Source organism: Ruditapes philippinarum, unplaced genomic scaffold (assembly GCF_026571515.1).
Source record: "Ruditapes philippinarum isolate M1 unplaced genomic scaffold, ASM2657151v2 ctg1098_1_1_1_1, whole genome shotgun sequence".
Classification (NCBI taxonomy): Eukaryota; Metazoa; Mollusca; class Bivalvia; order Venerida; family Veneridae; genus Ruditapes; species Ruditapes philippinarum.
The window spans coordinates 32058-48449 of record NW_026862289.1 but is presented as its reverse complement, the minus strand read 5'-3'; the positions used below and the strand labels follow the sequence as shown (position 1 = coordinate 48449).

The 16392-nt window shown below is 29.2% G+C and overlaps 1 protein-coding gene across 1 annotated transcript in view; it reads left to right on the top strand.

The window, feature by feature from the left end:
- The first annotated feature begins 201 nt into the window (after positions 1-201).
- The window catches only part of LOC132718552 (poly [ADP-ribose] polymerase tankyrase-like), a 41137-nt gene continuing 24946 nt past the window's right edge, over positions 202-16392 (top strand). The window contains exon 1 of the mRNA XM_060702263.1: positions 202-464. The gene's annotated coding sequence lies outside the window, so the exon portion shown is untranslated. The remainder of the gene's footprint in view (positions 465-16392) is intronic.

Genomic DNA, 16392 nt, shown 5'->3' with positions numbered 1-16392 from the left:
AACGTTTTTGATTGAGATTTTGATACATAATTTGACCAACGCTGTAAATATTCATCTCTACCACAAAATTTCATTTCCTACTTTGAATAAAAACAAACAAAAATAACAGGTTTGTCTATTTCTAGCAGATGTCGTGATTTCGGTTTTATCACTTCTCTGTACTTGCACATTCAACTGCAATTTGTAACAAAACAACCAGTGATGTTGGGTGGAAAGAGGAAATAGCTTTCTTTTAAGGCTAAATCTTTATTGCTATTGCATATGTAAGGTGTATAGAAAAAGGTATATTGGATTTGAAGTATTCTTGTGAAGATCACGATAGCTTTCGTAACACTGCTTGGACTGAATAGATGTTTCGAAACGAGAAAGCTAAATCTGGTTGTTAGGATATTCTATTTAGTTTTGGAATACTATTTGCATAGAAAAGGAATATGCTTAAAGTGTGAATATGATATCTAACTAAGGTATAAATATACTTTCTTCTCATAACCATTTATTTGTTTTTATGCTAACATTTCTTTCTTTATTCCAAATATTAGAAATGAAATAGGTTGTCATGGATGCAATATTTAGTTTGAGTCATATAATGACTATTCATGATAATCTCATCCATTTCAATCAAGGAAAACAAATAAAGACACATTATCAAGTATTGAATAGGTTGTAAATATTTCACTTCATTATCTTGAGTAAATATTATTTATAAATAATATAATTAATTAACTATTGACTAATGGTATCAATATCAATATGTGTTACATAAATATCTCTATGTTTAAAAATACACTTCGTATCACATACTAGTCAATTCTTAGTTCTTTTGTATTCATATTGGTATATAAAAATCTATGTTGATGATAAAATACATCTATAGCTGACAGATTATCTTTTCTGATATTTATCTGTCGGTTTCTTTGTTCTAGAAACGATGATGTGATCGGTATGATGTAGTGTTATTTGTTGTTCCTCCGCTAGTATGAACAGACCGTAAAATTAGAAAAAAATGTCCTAAAATTATGAATTTAGAATGACAGTGTAAATATCATGTAGGAAATTAAAATAACACTTATTACATGAAACATTTTTTGGTCTATCTGTCAGTTGGTCTGTTATTTAATGATGTTTGGAACAGGAACGGTTTTAATTAGCATTACTATAAGAACATAAGTGTATACAACGTTGTGATTGCAATAAAAACTAATGCAATCCACTTATTTCAATTTATAAATTCAATGTTATGTGTAGTTTAAATAATTGAGATGTCCTCATATTTGCTTCATTTAAATAATTAAAAATTGTTAAAAGACATAGCTCAGCAATATAACCTTCGAGAAGGTTAGAAGTTGCTTGTTTATTTCAAAAATGTATCATTCTACAGCCTAGAGATATTCCAGTATAAGAAGATGTTTAACTTTAGGATGACCTTTTTTCTAACATAGATTAAGAGAGTCGAAAATAGATACAAATGCTTTCAATCTATGATGTAATTTTATGTCGCTTCACACTGCATTTCTAGATAGGAAACATTTGCTATTGAATATTACAATCTCAATAATGCTTTACTGATTTTATGTTTTTAATTATAAGACTGCTACTGTTTTGCAGACAGATTGATGTTGCCTTTATCAGAGAAACTTCAACGTCATTAATACATGCAATAGAAGCATGTATCTTAGCAAATGTCAATTTCTTAATGCTTTATATACAACATATAGCTAGCGAAATAATTGTAAGAGATAATGATAAATGTTTTTGGTGTGTATGTTAATATATGCTATTTCATTGTAACTTATTCATATTAAGTCGAACAAAATTGAGGGGGGGGGGGGTCTGTCTGATTACAGGAATGATAATATATTGCAAGTCATCAAGTTTAATGCAATTATACATACATAATCAAGCTTGTATGTCTATAATTCGTATGATTGTATAACTTGGAAGCGTTCCTCGCTATAATTCCGGTCTGATATTTTCTTTAGTTTTTTTTGTTTTATTTTTTTCTCGGGAACTTTTTACGTTCAGTGTAACGTTGTAAATGCAACGCTCAAATTTATTAAACTTTTATTCAAAAAAGGAAGAACACTTTGATTTTCAGTTTAACGGAATTAATGCAACTTTCACACTTCTTTTTGCTGCTGTTTGAAACATTAAACGACATTTAACGACACTTTCAATCTCACAAAGTGAAAACAGTGAGTTTACAAAGTTAACGTAAATATCAATTATTAGATTGCTTTATTAATGTAACAGTTACAAAGTTTTGACAGTGTTTCTCTACGCGACATTTTTAATTCTAAACAAATTGAAAAACTCTAAATCTGGTTTGAAATTCAGGCAAACCATATTGTACATTAATGAGCCAGCACATATTTCTTATAAAATGTCAACTATAATACATTGAAGCATATTCATCAATTGGTGAATGTAATGTTCTTAAATTTGACAACTATCGTTACGGTAACTATTTAATTGCTTTTTACCATAGTAATATACAATCATCAGAAATATGGCAGCCTCGCGTTGTAATTTTTAAATGAGGTAATCCATTTTGATACTAAAATTGTTCTAAGACTTGAGCTTTAGTTTCACAATCCAAGAGTTAGATTTAGTTCAGTTTACCTAATTAACATATAGACAGTTTGTGTTTATTTGTTAAGTTTATACGTTAAACCCTTAGATATAAACATTGTATATGTTATTTATGGGTCGATTTGTTTATAGAAGAGCACACCTATTTTACGCTTGAAGTTTCGTTGTTAATTTATGCTCTCATTTGTTACCATGGAAAAAAGAGAAATAGGTATATCGTTAATAATAGGGAGATTATTATTTGTAAAATGCTAGGTATTATTACTATAGAAACCAATTATGTCGTGTTGATTTACCATACAATCATATTTCACTTTGACTCATCTTTTTTAATCATAAAAGCGTTAATATGACTCTTTTGTGTATCTGAATGGCGTGAATGCATAGTGTAAATCATCTGGATTACATGAAGACAAGTGTAAAACACAGACCTGAAAGATAGTTTATCAGAATAGCAGACCCATAATAGGAAATATGAGAAATATGCCAGTTTTAATAAGATATCAATTTGTTCAATTACCGATCATGATTTAAGTGTGTTTTAGATGAATTTGGACAAACCAGGAAGAGATATACTTATACCTTTCAAGTTTACCCCATGTTTTTATCAATATTCTGTACTCTATTCGTTTGAATAAAAGAGATAACACGTCGGTATGTTCAAAAGACCCATAAATTCCGCATCATATGTAATTAACAGATAAAATGCATTTTATGTATCATAATGTCTGATAAATGCAATAAACATCCAGAAAAGATAATTTTATCATGTCTCAAGCTGATTTTTTACCTTATGATCAAACAGGAATATTTATTTGTAAGTGTCGTAATGCATTTGAAAGGTAAAAGTTACAAATGTTTTGCCATAGCACTTGTTTACGCTTTATATGTTCCTCTTGATACATACATACCATGGTACTACATTGACAACAGGGGTTTGTCATTAAAATTTCTATTAAAATATTAGGAATATATATCATTACTCACAAGGATCAACTTATTATATATGGCTGCATACTTTTTTTTTAAACAAAAAGAACGAATTATTATTTAAACTATATAATTATATAAAAATTTATTCTTTTTCTCAGGTATTCAGGTAGTTGTTTGCTATTTTAGCATACGCCTATAAGGTGTTTGCTATTTTCATAATATCGTTTGCACATCTTTGATCATGATTTGTTCGTTATGGAGTTTCCAATACAATGTAGTATTAAGCAAACTAGATAAAATCAACAGATATTTATTTATTATTTACATAACATTTTTTCCTCGCAGTCTAAAGCTATTAAAAAGTAATTAATTTGTTTTATTGTTTTGGGGTTTTGTGTATGTGTTTTATATGTTGTTTATATGTTTTGTTTTTGGTTGCTACCATTACTTACATGTATCAACTTATTATATGTGGCTGCATACTTTTAGCAACAAAAAGAACAAATAATTATTTAAATTATATAATCATATAGAAATTAATTGTTGTTTTTGTCTGTTTTTTTTTCTATTTTGTCATCAAAATTGTTAAACCAAACCATACTTTCCATATATCATAATTCTAGGACTTTTTTCTCAAGACAAAGGTTACAGTATAAACAGGTTGACAAATATCGATCAACTATTTCTGCCTACATCATAGCAAATCGACAGTAATCAGGCTTTCTCAAGTTATTGATTTTAAAGTAATAAGGAAGTGAATGTCATAAAAGTTAATTTGCTGTTGTAAAGCGCCAGTCAGGTATCTCTGCTTTGTTGCAACCACTATTGAAATAAAACCACTATTGAAATAAATTATTTCAATAGTGGTTGCAAATTATTTCTCATAATAAGCTTCATAACCCACCACTATTGAAGTAATTTATTTCAATAGTGGTCGTAATAAACTTCATCATCAACCACTATTGAAATAATTTATTTCAATAGTGGTCGTAATAAAATTCATCACTAACCACTATTGAAATAATTTATTTCAATAGTGGTCGTAATAAAATTCATCACTAACCACTAATGAAATAATTTATCTTAATAGTGATGTTTATAATTACATGTATCCTTAATTGATTTATTTTAATATACAGGGGGTTTGAGTTGAAGTTCCGGTAATTTCCAATGTGTTAATTCTTGTACAAATAATTTACGATTTTCACATTATATATCAATAGAAAGAAAAAGGTAAAGAAAAGAATATGAAAACAATTCTATACATCATTCTACGAGATTTTTTTTATTTCTGCACAACAGTAAAAAATCCGAAAAGAGGTACGTTAAATTCATAGTCTCGGTTATAATTACTGTAAAATATAAGTCTTTAATACCTTTTATTTGCATTTTAATTTGCGTGAATTGGTTATATATTTTTGCACACCCGTGAAAATTGTAACATTATACCATATTTCCTTTTACGAGGGCTGTCCACAAAATTCGTGCACTGCAGTTATTGTCGTGAGAGTTATTGATAGAAAAACATTAATTATATATGACTTGAAGGGGAGATTTGTCTCAAAAGAGAAAACAAAAGAAAAAAACGTGTAACCTGAATGTCGTGAAAACAAATCATCATACAGTTACCTTGGTAACGTAATACCGGCGCACGACAAAAATTTGGGTTAGTTCATTACTTTGATGCATCACGGTGTTCTTTAGACACTACAAATAAACTTTAAAACTCAGGGAAAAGTATGTGTACGTATTCCTTACGTCACTATAAAATGTGACGTTATTTGCCGTATTGTAACGGTCGTAAACAAACATTTGTGTGAGGTCGTCAATATTGTAATCACGTGATATTTGTCAGTCGCTAAACGTCTGGAAATACGGACGATCATTAAATTTTGTGCAAATATTGGTAAAACACAATTAGATACCTACAAAGAACTTAAAAGGGCCAGCGGGACCAGTTCAGAGTAGAAGCGCGAGAGTCGGTAGACGATGACAACCGGTCAGGCAGACGTCCGTCCGAAATGCCGGACAATGTGACGAGGGTTGTCCAATATATTCGTTCACTGGTGGGATATGTTACATGTCCGTTGCATAAGAACAATAAAAACTGCAACATAATTTGCATCAATCATTCCTCTTTTGACAGTAAAACAAAATATAACATAAAAAGCAATTGCCACTTTAGAAGCAACAAACAATTAATACAATTACAGTAATGAACTAACCCACATTTTTGCCGTGCGCCGGTATGACGTTACTAAGGTAACTTTATAACCATTCTTTTACACGACATGCCGGTTACACGTTTTTTTCTTTTGTTTTCTTATTTGAGACAGATTTCCCCTTCAGTTGATATATAATTCATTTGTTTTTATCAATAACTCTCACGACAATAACTGCAGTGCACGACAACCCTCGTAGTCTTGATTATTAATACCGTAAAATATGCAAGTATAATACCCACTTTTTATATCTGATATTGTTCGTTAGATAAAGTGTGTCTTGCGTTAAAATAGTAATAACAAAGTAATATTTCTAAAAAGTTCATTCTCGTCTACAATAGAAAAAAAATAATGAAACATTAGTCTTTAAAAGTGTCTGTAAAGTGACTCTTAAAATGAAATGCATCCCCAACTACTATTGATATAATTACTTCGATAGTGGTTTTATTTCAATAGTGGTTGCAAAGTGATTTTTCTAATGAAATGCATTCCCAACCACTATTGAAATAATTTATTTCAATAGTGGTTTTATTTCAATAGTGGTTGCAACACTGCTTCTTCTGAAAGTACGGCTTGTTATGTGATACGGCAACATTTTACTAAGGTGCCTTTACATTTAGAGCTTGACATAACACTTTTAAAGATAAACTATGCTCATCCTTGCGTAAATATTTTAGTCGCAGAACTTTATTGACATCTTTGAAATTCTTACTGAATATGTCTAATTTGAATAAAAGAATGCATATAACATACAAACTTTGGTTGAAGTCAAAACATGTTTATTTTATATTTAAAAAATATACTGTGTAGAATAATCAATATTTTCCAATTTTGAGCATAGTATAGATTTAACATCGGCATTGTGCATGAAAGAAATTGTTCGATATTTAAAGCAGTCCAGGAGATAACTTAGCATTATTTTACAACGTTTGAAAAATACATTTATAATGACATATGGTGTAATTTTTGACTGTAATTAATTGTATAATGTTATGAGCGTCATCCACATTTTATGTACGCCATTGTCACTTATGAATTATTCACTACTCACACTTTCAGTACATAGTAGGTGTTAGTGTCAGCATTTAAGTATCATATGTATCTACTACATGCATAAAAGACATACTGCACACTTACAGATGTAAGCACGCAATTGAGTCTTTATTGACATTATTTTGAGACATTATTGGAAAAGAATAATTAGTTATCAGAGAAATTAGTTCTATATAAAATTATTTGTAATTGGAATTCATTACTCTCTCAATGTTAAAATATGTATATAAATAGTTGTATGTCAGAACATAAAGGGCTAAAACCATCACATATATATAGGAGCAAAACTTTGCTTTACCTTGCTGTTACATAAAATGAGGAACACAATAAAGTGAAAGTTAAATGTTTAAGCTACAAAGATTAAATTGCAATTAAATTGCTACTTAAAATTTAATTCATAATTCGCACAATTGAGTAGTAGAAACAGTTGCTTAGTTTAAAGTAATGTTTGATCTAGCAGAATAAACTGTTATTTTTCATTAAATGAAAACAACCTTTTGAAATTACGTAAGGAAACTGCCCGTGCTTTTAGTATTGAAAGTATCTTAAGATTTTTTATGAATATCCCTATAGGAATTATATTAATTTTAATTGAGTTTACTACGCGAAAAGCATGTATATGTGATTCTTTAATGTCAAATGTGTAATATTTCTAAACTTTCGGCAAATTGTAATAGGTTGTACGCTTTTCACAATGGCATGCGTCGCTAATGGACTGTGTAATTTGATTGAGATGCTGTATTATACTTACTCGTTATATATATAACAAGTGGATCGAAATAAGTAAGTGTCATTGCCTGAAGTATTAGATGTAGCTGTAGATGTCATCTATTACCTGAATTTGATAACTCTACTATACAATAGGTACTGTTCCTTATTTATAAACTACAATAAACAAATTATATTACCAATAAATGACTTTCTGTCGAAATAGCTTTCATATGTTAATTTATCTAACTTAGCGATAAAAAACATTCATTTTGTAGGATAAGCTTTGATATTACCGAGAACAAACTTTAAAATGAAACACAAAAATAATTTCTCAAGGATTTTTCCTGATGCTACAACATAAATTCATTAACTTATTTTCTTTGGTTTCCAAATTCTTCTTACCATGTTTATTTTATATAAAAAATAGGTGTTTCATTGTTTTAAATGATGAAACATGTAACGGTACTATTGTTGGGGATTTTGCTATGTTCTTGTTTGTTTCGGCGGTAAAACACAAGCAACCAAAATATTTCTAATTATTACCTACTTTACACTTATTGCCTATACAATGTTAGTAAGCACGTCGATCTTTGTATACATAATTTTTGTTTCTTTGAAGTTTTGATTAGAATTCCATCATGTTATCTAGCATCGACAGGGTGAAAATTCCTCATCGCCAAGTGGATCTTACTCAGCTTCTTTTGTGTAGATATCAGAAAAAAATTACAGTATGAAATTAAAATACAAAATGAAAGTGAATATTTTTACATCATTAAAAGAATGTGTAAAATGTTTACGGATATTGAATAGCACGGGGAATACCATAAACCTAACATGGATAGGCAGACAACTAAATAAATCAAATACGTTTAGAGGTGTGTTATGTAGATAATCTTAAATTAAGTATGTAAGCAAAATATTTAAGTATACAGTTTATTTAATATATATCAAAACTGATAACATATTTATTTAAGTAAAGTGTCGAAAACATATTTGATTACAAGTTTGAAAATTGTAATACATTTCAGATAATACAAAATGAAAAGAAGCAATATTGCCTTTTCTACAGTGGTTGACTTTCACAATTTTTTGCGTTCGTGTTTTATTTTTTCTAAAGCACAATGCTGTCATTTTACACAATTAAGTGCACACATGTTTGATAAAGTCGGGTGAATAGAATCAAACTCTCTTTTTTATAGGTTTTTTGTACATGATTGTTTTTCAGTTGCTTATTTTGTATACACTTTAGTGCCAGAACAATAACTTAAGATAGAGTGCATAGAATTATAACAATTTTCTTTGAGTACTGTGTTTGTTTACAATGTTAAACATCAGATGTTCGCTGTAATCTACTGATAACACTCAAATACTTCCAGATGTAGACCATTACATTTTTAATATAATAGTACAATTAAAATAAAAATGTCAAAATGTTTATCTCATTACAATTACCGTTCCTTTTTTCCTCAGAAATGTATGCTCTTCTACCCCTCCCTTTCAATAAAGAATGCGGTTGTTTAATGGAAAAGAGAAGCAGCTTTTTCTGACACATTATCTTTATTCTTGTTGCAGATATATAGGGAGTGTAGGAGAAAAAAAAGATGTATTGGTTTTTAGGTCTCTTCTAACGTTAGGTTTTGTAACTCTGTGTGAATTGAAATAGCACATCTCAAGGTGAAATTCTTGTTGAAAGGATATTGTAAAACAATTAAGCATTATTTACACTCAGGAGAGGAATATTTTCTACAGTAAGTTTGATATAATGTCATGTAATTGATTCTTGTAAATGTTTGAATATTTGTCTGATGGTGTGATGTATACTTTAGAATATTTCTCGATATTTTCAGTGGATATTGTAGGATTATTATTGTTTCTTGGTTTGTAAGTCTCAACATATTTATCTTAGTATGTGCCTAGAAAAGATTACTGTACTATGTCAACTAGATAATACTTTTATTTAACTAATTGAAATAAGTTTTAAGTCGTGCTCAATTAATATATTAAGAACGGCGATTATGGTCGTCATTTCCAGCGTACAAAGTGTAAAAGGTCAGTAATAGAGAGGGAGATGATGTCTTTTTACAGTAAATTTGACAATTTCTGAACATAAAAGTCTTTTAATCTGATATTGAAGAAAATTTGATTTATGTTTATGGTGCATTGACAGTAACAATAAAATCTTCAATTCATACTTTAACTTCAGTGTATTTTTTTACTTAAAAAAAACAACATATTAGATTTTTCAAGTGCTCGTTATTTTACACAGTTCAGAAGAATTGCTAAATTTCCGATTATGTATAAATTTTATACTGGAATGGAGTGGGTCTCACCTTTTCGTATTTCCCTCTTAAGATAAACAGCCATGTATGTCGGAACACACACTTAGAAACAGTTAACATTTACGTAAAATGACTTTCAATGTTTATTTATTAAATGTTTTACTCTAATATGTTTCGTGTTGCTATAATAATTAAAACTTACAATCGCTTCGTTATCATCAGTGTCTTTTTACTATGGCTGTTTTGTAGATACACTTTAGGAATCTTTATATCAAATGAACTCTGATATAATAGTGATTATATAAATAATTCCCTACGTTTTTGTCCGATCTTACAACTCCTGTAAACACATAAAGCTATGTAAACATCATTATGTTCTTTGAAGTTTCATTTAGAATAACATTATCGTTAAGCCCCTTTTTTGCTGTTATTTTGACTGAGTATTTTTTTTGCCTGCATCTGCAAAAACATCAAGTGTTTCCGCGTTGTGTATTAAATATATAAAGACGATAAACATTCCCAATTCAAATTGACGCCAAATTATCATTTGAAATTGTGGATATTAATTTTATCTGCTACAGTAATTACCGCCTTAGAAAAACCTAGTCAAAGGGAAGCTGGCGAAGCAGATTTGCTGACAAATGAATCAAGTGAGTTCTACAGAGGTTCAAAAGTCTAAGGCATAGAATGTTAAAAACGTTACTTAGATCAACAATGTCGCTTACAGCGGTAACAATATGGAAAAAAGACAAAACAAATGTACTGAATGTTTTCTTGAAAATTTATTTTAATTCGATGCTGAGCACAATCTGAGCGCAATCTGAGCTTTTCTTTTTAGGTCATAAAGTACAGTTAAAAAAAATTCCTGGAAAGACAGAGCGAGCGATTTGTCTGGTTTTTTTTGTTGTTGTTGTTGTTATTTTTTTTTTGTTATTTTTTTTTTAATTTCTCAAGTTATTGGTATTTTTTATATTTTTATTTCTCAAGTTATTGGTATTGACATTCATTAAATGGTATAGACATTTTGGATCCCTTTTCTAAGGATATGCTTAAATACGAATGTGATATGTAAATATATAATGAATGACATCATTCACACATAGTTAAAATATTAATCAATATACTATATTTTTCGTAAACATATTGATTGAGTGTATAAAATACCAGTATATGTCCCTATAATAGTTTGTATGGCAACGTTTCCATAATCTAAAACCGTTGGTAACTTTCGTATAATGTTTGATTCATCATAGCTTTGAGATATATTAAGAAGATAGTTTTATCTGATCCCAGATGCTACTGCATGTTCATGATCAAAAGAACCGACTTATAATTCAAAATGCATTCTATTTAAAGTCTAAAGTATTTGTAATTACAATTGCTGCATCTTCAAATATTTAATGTATTTTCGATGAAATACACACTTGTGCAATTCAATTTGGCTAATGAAATGTCTGTCTTTTTTACGAAATTCATTTGTGTTCATGTATAATTTATTAATTCATATATTCATTTGAAAAAAATTCTTGATTGAGAATTTATCCAAAACAAAAAGTGAAATTAATTAAAGGCAAATACAGTTTTACCGAAATGTTTGCCTTATGTCTCTTTCAAAATATGGAAAAAAAATATTATGACCAATTCAAGCGAAATATTGACTAAAGGTACTCTAGACTAACATAGACTAACAAATGTTTTAACATACATGTACATACATTCAAGAACTTTATGTCCTACATGATAATTTTATAATATAAACTATTTTAAGTGATTCACTGAAAGCTGTTAAAATAGTTTATATTATAAAATTATCATGTAGGATATTAAGTTCTTGAATGTATGTATGTTAAAACATTTGTATAAATATCAAAAATAATGACATCATAATTATTATGTCATGGACATATATTTTACCTTCTATTCATATGTACGAGGATTAAACCTATGTGTATGATAGTAAGTTTTGGGAGGTATTCATAGCTTACATTTATTCCAAGATTACGAGCTAGTTTTAATATATCTTTGCCAGAGATGTTGACACAATTATAGCAGTCATATAAAATAACATTAGTCTGATGCAAGTATTTATTATGTTAATGCTCTTAAGCTACATCAACCGCATTGTGCTTAGAGTGTACTTTTAGGGTCGATTGATGTTTGTCGTTCATGTACCGTCCACAATTGCTTCACAATACCAAATGTTCACATTTATTTAAATTGCCTGACAAGTTCCATATCTTCGACATGGAAGTTTAAAATATAATTAAAAAGTGCAATATAATTTTTTCTGAAACTCAGTCATATTAAATGTGAAAAATTGAACCAGGTTTGTTAAAACTTTGATCAAAGGATCAGTTTTGGTTTCGCCAGTTTTTACATAGGGTCAACTACATAAATGCATTCTCAAATATTTCAAGGTTTGGAGCTTAGATATTTCGTGAAAAGCATTGCGTATGAAAGTTTCCTGCCAAATCTGTCCAAATTATTGTCCTTGGGTTCAGTCTTAAAGGTAACTTGAATTATGATAAACTGATATCGTCTAAGAGTAAAACTTTTAAAAATCTTCTTCTCTGAACGCACATGTCAAGGAAATCAGACATTTGATGTATGACATTGTATAGCTTTCTTCTATATTTGAATATTTTGATTAATATAATGGATTTTTAGGCCCACTATTTAGGGCCTGCAGGGCTTTTGTCTGATTTTTTTGTTATTTCGTTTTGATTATTTTACTTCTTCAAAAATATAACTTCCTCCACTCTCCCTTTTACAAGAAATGCTAAAATTTTGACATTGTAGCTTTCATCGTTGCTGATATTTGTATGTAGTTTAATCAATAAAGAATAAATGTATTAAGCTGTCGTAGTTTTAAGAAGATATCGTTAGTGTTGAAAGCACTGTAATTATTAGTCGAAATACCGCATCTAAACGAATGTAGTACAAATCTATTTGAACGGATATAATATTAGATTATAGATACATCTCACAGGAGGAGAATTATTATTACAGTAGGGTTGATAATTATTTGTTTTTATTTAAAAAAAAATTGTAAAGGAGTTTATGGTATCTGTTTTAGATAGAAAGCCTTCTTTTGTTTAAAGTATTCATCCTAATTTTGATAACATATTTTCGTATATCACCAATATGTAACAGCCATGAACTGTGTGACAGTATTAATAAATTTATATTTATATATATTTATATTTTATATTTATTGACTTAGTTTTCACGATCATATTTTACAACACACATAATATATGAAACATAGTTTAATAAACAGTATCCGATTCCAAAGTTATTCAAGCAATAAAAGTGAGATAAAGTCGATATATAATAGCAATAAACCGTTCAAGTAAACTGCAATTTGTTTTCAAGAGAACGCTTTTCATTTCCTACAATTTGCAACATAATAAATAATGGACACGAAAAGAAAGCTTTTTTATATATCTTTTCTTTCTGTTTAAGAATTGTACTTAAGTTTTCTCAAGAATATAGAGTAAAATTCAGAGAAACTATTTATAATTGTGGTTTTGTAATAAGTTTGCCCTTGAGTTAAATGTATTTTTCGTAATAACCCTTTACATTACAATATAAGAGCATTCTCTACATGAACACCCACATAGACACATACATTTAACGTAATCGTCGGGAATTTGAAACTACAAGAATGCCATCATAAAGTAATTTGATGTATATAAGCAGGGGTAAAAATATTACAAGTACTTATGCCCGGTGTATCTTAGAAATGCCATATAATATTCGAAACGTTTTTATTTGTTTGGGTCGTCAGACCAAACAAATAATGGTAGCGAAATTTCAGACCCTGATGCTGTTAATTGCAAATGCCGAAAGCAGTCCGCTTTTTTGAAGCGGTTACTTCCCTTTATACGTACACTAACGCAGAAAAATTCTGGGGCGATCACTGCGTTAAGATTGTCAAATGACAGGCGCATTAATTTTCAAGCAACATAGCTCCCGAATGGTCGAAGATTTCTAATATTGTTTTATTATTTATAGATATGCTAATAGTAAGCTCCATGATTATTTACATCTGTCTTAAACAACAGGTTTAGCGTCGAAATAATAAGAGTTAGAAACCATAATTTAGAATAATATGGTTTTCTTAAGGCCATTATCATATAACTTCACCGTCACGGTGGTCAAGGGGTTTGCACACTCGCTTGGGAATCGAGAGGTCTGGAGTTCAAATCCAAGTTAGGGCCACTCAGTTTTTTTTAATTGTTTAAATCAAATAAACATTGAATTGAATATCAGTGTTGCAAGTAGTCTGATAGCCAATTTAATACAGTTAAAACACTGGAAAGCATTTGTGGCACTATACAAAAGCAAATTAGTTTATAATCTCACAACCTTCACCTTTCTGACATTCTGAGACCCAAACAAATTCAGCGCCTTCTGTGCTTTGATGTTTTCTGTTTTCTTATGTTATTTGCTAAAACATGTATATTTGTATATTTAAGTATTCTCTGTTAACTTACATTTGTATTTTAAATAATACAGTGATAGAAATACCTAACAATGCGTGAAAGCTGTTTTACCATTGATTCGTTCATAGCCACAGGAGAAAACGAAAAACATCGCAGTACAAAAGAGTTTTTAATTTCATAATGTAAATGTACCAGCATAAGTTTGATACATACACATTGGTTTTACAAAATCTTGTTTATTAATAAACAGATAATGAGAAAAATGTTCATGATTTTTTATTATTACTTTTTTTGTGAGTTATTGATTTGTTTTTTGGGTTTTTTTGTGTTTTGTGAGATAATGAATATCTATGTACACGTTTATTTTTGATAAGAAAAATAATCATCTCTGCGGAAATAAGTCAATATAGGAAAAGTAAAGTCGAAATGTTGTTGTTTTTACACTGTCTATGTGAAAAAGATATAACTAAACTCTTTAACAAAATAATTAATGACATTATTTATTTTACCTCTAGACAGATATTATCATATTAAAAGACAGAATCCGATAATGCATTAAACAAATTCCGCACCATAGGTAAATGACAAATAAATTATTTGATACAGCTGATATGTCAAATAAATTATATTCAGCATTCAGGAAAGTCATGTTAATGAGTCTGGAACTTTACTTGATTTAATCTAATTTTCTTTTCTAAAACATTCAATTTGGATGTTTACTTAATAATATCATTATCGTTGTTTCTTGTTGTTGTTGTTGTTGTTTGTTTGTTGTTTTTGTTGTTGTTGTTTTTTGTGTGTTTTTTGTATTTTTTTTATATTTCTTTTTCTTCTTTATGGAGATAATGTGAATATTATTAGAATTAAGATTTTTGGCTGATAATATGGCCAGATATAAACGGTTGTTTGCATAATTTATACATGTATAACCCGAACCGCTTACCTGCCAAGAATCTTTATAACAGCAAACTTACTGTTAAAATTATGAGATATAATAAATACCTTTACTGCATAACATTTGACAGCAAACGAATATAAAGTTATATATTAACATCATGATTATCTCATGCATTACCTTAAAGCTTTCTTTTATTACACGATTTAAAGCTGAATATCTTTAATTTGTTATTTTCTTGCTTAAAACATGTTTTACTACTTTTAACCTACTGATTGATAAGTACTCTGTCAAAGTCATTATCTTATTCTATTGATGGTTTAACTGTTATACACACATTTATCCGTAATTCCGTTTGTTTTAATTATAACAAGAACAAAGTAGTTTTGTCCTAGGTAGGATACATGTATATTTGTGTGGTAGAATAAAATTTTAATGGTTCAATTTAATAGGACAGACAACGTACATGCACATTATAGATAAAAAAGTGTACATTGTAAAGCATGTTCAACAAGAGGTTGCACAACCTTTCCATGTGGGAAGGTCGGGTAAATCCGTCCGCCCGCTAAACAAAATAGAAAAATCATCGATTTTTTAATCACGGGCTAACTGGTTCGAAGCTAGAGCGAGCTGTAATTCTTAGATGACAAATGATTTCGGACATTTAGTCTAATTTCATTCTGTCTCACTACTGATTCAGAAACCATGTTTGATAGGTAATTGGTTACCTGGGGAGACACTAGGTAATCAGTGGTTTCTTATCCAGAAAAGCTGGTTGGGTGGAATGACCGCCGTGATATTGAACCAAACTGTAATGAAATTGGCGTTAAAAAAGAGATATAAACTGATGACAACCAAACAAACAAGAATGCAAAACAAAATTAATCTATCCACAATATAACAGAGTCTTCAGTGAATGATGTTATATAACGGAATCTGACATCAGATTATCATTGCCATATTGTGTAGATGTATTCTATAGCATTCATTGTAATATGAGTTAAGCTCTGATAACAATATATGCTTGTACAGTCATGTATACACGATCTTTACATGCATTGTCTTTTTCGATATTTTATAAGGATTGCCTCACCATTTTGATTAATTTGATTGTCAAACCTGAATAGCAATAAAAGATTTAATATAATTTTGTGAATATTGTTTTATTTTCAAATACCGAAAACATATATGAATAAATTTGTAAATGTTTTTCTAGATTTAATCATGATTTAACCAACTCTACTGTCTCGTTCTTTGATTTA